Source organism: Toxorhynchites rutilus, chromosome 1, assembly GCF_029784135.1.
Source record: "Toxorhynchites rutilus septentrionalis strain SRP chromosome 1, ASM2978413v1, whole genome shotgun sequence".
Classification (NCBI taxonomy): Eukaryota; Metazoa; Arthropoda; class Insecta; order Diptera; family Culicidae; genus Toxorhynchites; species Toxorhynchites rutilus.
This window is the reverse complement of record NC_073744.1, coordinates 131,787,834-131,791,909: the sequence shown is the minus strand read 5'-3', so window position 1 is coordinate 131,791,909 and position 4,076 is coordinate 131,787,834. Positions and strand designations below refer to the sequence as shown.

At 37.3% G+C, this 4,076-nt stretch overlaps 1 non-coding gene across 1 annotated transcript; it reads right to left on the bottom strand.

Annotated features, from left to right (window-relative positions):
- Nucleotides 1-200: 200 nt before the first annotated feature.
- On the bottom strand, nucleotides 201-282 carry Trnas-aga (transfer RNA serine (anticodon AGA)). Its single transcript has one exon. It is a non-coding gene; the product is annotated as a tRNA-Ser (tRNA).
- Between the last annotated feature and the right edge of the window lie 3,794 nt (nucleotides 283-4,076).

The following is a 4,076-nucleotide window of genomic DNA, read 5'->3' as shown; positions in this document are numbered from 1 at the left end:
AAGAAAAATAGGGTGCGGCTAAACGAATGTCTACCACTGTATAGGGAACTTTCTATTTTTCGATCTTCTCCACACTTCGTCTGCAAACGTTGTTGTTTGTTGAAGTTTTTGAAGTTGATACTGACGAAATTAATACGATGAGCTGAAGTTTCATTCGTGCAAAAATGAGTTTAACCCTGGCTAAAAATATAGTTTACATCCGCAGTCGGTAGGATTCGAACCTACGCTCCCAGAGGGAATCTGATTTCTAGTCAGACGCCTTAACCGCTCGGCCACGACTGCATGTTACATTCTTGTAAATGATAATGTTGCAAGAACTTCTTCTTCATAGATGACATTAACGCTCCAAGAGGAACTTTACCTCCTCAATTTAGATTCATTATGTCAATAGTCAATAGTCCTCGGTTGAGATTCCTAGATCAAACAAAACTTCAATGCAGTGTTACCAGACATTATCTCTAAAAGTCAGATAACATCTGATAATAGATGACTTCTTTCGGTACATTCGTATTAGCGTCACCGGAGCCGAAATACTCGCTAACGCTAACGCTCGGTCGGACCTACCTAAAGGATCGTCTCCTATGTTTCAAACTAACCGGGCAATCGATGGAACACAGGTTTGTTTGCGAAAGGTCGCCGCTTCCGACGGCTTAGGGCCGCCTCTGTTCCTTATCCTTGATTGATGTGGACTACGTCCCCATTACGTTGACCTCAGAATAAATTTAATTAAGAAAAACCAATTCATAATGAAAATTGCGCTCCGGTGGCGTTTAACCTTAAATCCCCAAATCCCAAATACGCATTTTCGTAGCACTAAAAATGACAAAACACTGCATACAACAAGGCAACAACAATAAAAATAATATTTGAATGCCAGTGCGAACAATAAAAATGTTATCTATTATATTTCGGCTCCGATGACGCTAATACGAAAGTACCCTTCTTTCTTATCCCATCATATACACAACAGCACCTTATTTGGTATAGATCCAGAAACGGTTCGATTTCGTTGCTTCTTAGTTCAGAAATTTCCTGCAAGTTTCTGTTGCACATTTGATTTTCTAAAAAAGCAAAACCAAAAGCACAAAAAAACTAGAAATGAGTTATATCTTTGATATAACCGCAAGGTGGACGTAGGACTAACGTTGACTTAGCAATCAATAAGTAATAAGCATTAAATCTTAGACGTTTCATCTTTCGGAAAAGTGATTATCATACCACTTCGTTTAGCCGGAAAGAATTATTAACATTCAAAGGGGGAATCGATTCCTCCTCGGAAATACCCAGCGCAAATAGTACCCACTCACCAAACCCCGACAGTTGGAATCATCGTTGATCCGGATCTGGATCAATGGATTCCTCCTCGGAATTACACAGCGAATATAAGACTCCCTTCCCAACAATTCCAACTTCCCAATAACGACGATTGATTGCAGCATTCGTAAACAAATAATTTTATAACGCAATTATAACTGAGTGGATTTCCGAGCGGCACTCGCTTGTATACCGATTGGTGTGATTTCAATAGCATGTTTTGAAAGCAATTTTAGGGCTATTGAAACAAATATTTGTTTCAATATTTGTAATATTTGATTCAAAAAGTAACAAGCATATAACGCGTAGGCATTTTATCTTTCGAATGAATTGTTTATCATACTAATTCGTTCAGTTGTTTAGGAGCTATTAACACTCAAAATCTCGTTCTCCGGCGTAACGCTTTCCTTTTCGAAAGTTTGAACTTACACCCTAGTATAGAAATGAAAGACGTAGTCCTACGTCAAAAGATGTAAATATCTTCTGAAATTCCTCTCTTTTTCAAATCATTTTAACTTTTTACAATATTGGTGAATTTCCGAACTATGTTTACAAAAAAAGTATTAACACTTTCGTCGCGATTCGGTCGAGTTTCCTGCGGGGCCCAAATTCAACCGTCGGTGCGCTAGAGAAATAAGCGGGCAACGATAATAATGAATTTGGGTTCGATTCAGTACAAAGATTTCTGTTGAATCCGAATGAAACCAACCGACTGTTGATTAAAAAACTTATAAAAATAAAAAAACTTATAAAAAAAATTTCAGCCAATTTTACAGTTTTGCCATAGTAATTAAAAATTAAGTTCAACCGAAAGTACTTGCTCTATATACTATATTCGATGACGATGAATGACTACAATTTCATTGGAGAATATGGAATATTCTGTTCAATCGATTGCGAAGATTCTGTGAATTTATCATACCAATAAATTATGTTACTTTTGTGGGAAAATAATCGTCATAAACTATATCCAGATTTGGCAACTCCTACTTTTTACGTGATTCGTTTCCATTGTTATTTGCGCTTGGTAGATAAAAAGCTTAAAGAGGAAGCAAGCTGCAAGTTTTTCTTCTGAGAATAAGAATAATAATTGCGCAACTCGAATATTTCTTATTCCAAAAATGTAGGTTTATTCCAAAAAGTTTTTTTTTCTAAGACACACATGTGTTTTGACGTAGAACTACGTCTTTCATTAAGGGTGTCAAATCAGAAAACAGGTCACGTTTTTATGAAATAAAGTTAACGTTAATAACTATTTTTGCCGCGAACGGATTTTGGCGATTTACATACTAAACGAATCGGAAATTCCGTAAGATTTGTTTAATATGCCATACATTAGAATCCCCTTGTTAGTAAATGGTTAAAATTCATGAAAACTTTAAGTGTTTCTATTTTCCCATACATTTGTTCTGTCCATTTGAGTGCTTTCCCGAACAGAGCTATCAATAACGAGCAACTTATCGACGACCAACGAAGGGGAAATCGTAGGATTTAAAGACTCCGTGAACAAAGGAAAAGAAGAAGAATGAAGGGGAATACTTGCCTAGAGTATAAACAGTGGATCTCGCTGAGGCAAACTTTCATTCGGCATCGGACTGTTGAGTAATCCAGTTCAATTTGCTTTCGCTGCGCTTCGATCTAAGATTGGACCCCACCAGTGGTAATCCAACTTGGAAATCGTCGTTTGATTTTTCTGTTCGTTTTTCGCGTTATTCGTATCGTGTGTTCTTCTTTCCGCGTCATAAATTGGACGCTTCGCGTAGTGTGCGATGAGCAAGAAGAAGAGGAAGGCAGGCTCGAGCCCTGCAAAAAAATATAGGAGGTTGTGTCCAAGATACGACCGCATTGCTGACGTAGAACTACGCTGTTATTTTATATAAGTCGCTTGTTTATACCTTCGGATATTATTCTATAATGCTGTGAAATTTTAGAAACAACTGCTTAGTAGAATAATCTCTGAAATAATTTTTTCATTGTAGAATCAGTTGACGATAATTGATTGATGATTCATTCTTGCCCTCGCAAAACAATCGTATGTCGCAATTTATTTCATGTCAATGCATTGAAAATTTACCTCGAAGGCTATTCCGGTGGCCTTTTTCGAAATTGACATAGACTCGGCTACAGTCGATTATATACATGTTGCACCATTATTCCATATCTCATAACTACATCAATATATCTTTGGCATCGCATGTAAACAACAACAATGACAACACTTGTAAGTATCAAATATCATGCTACATGTTATTTAGTATTGCCTCAAAGGAATCGCACCTCTAGATATCGTTCCTACAAACTAAGCGTAAACCAAGCGCCAAACAAGCGTTCACCATAGCATGCATACGGAGCCATACATTGGTGGCTTGAAACTACTAGCAATATAAACATTTCTCATCATTTTGCGCTATTCTCAAAAGAAACGCTTCTGTTAATATTACTGGCCTCGAAAAGAGTTGCATTACTTTCTCATGCTCGAGATAATATTAGCGCAAATGCAATCCTAGTTGAAGGCAGTTTTGCGACTGGCACGCGAACCCAAATAACTTATAACATACCAGCAACATATTCAAGATGCTTAGTATTCCCAAATAATTTTTTGGTGCACAACCTTAACGTCTGCTTCGCCATAACGTCAGTTTAATGCATTGATGCATTCTCAAACAAACGAAGCCCTTATGAAGACGGAAAATAAACAATGTTAACTGCTTGGAAAAAGACCGAATTATGCCACACAGCTTGTACTCTGCTGTAACACCCAT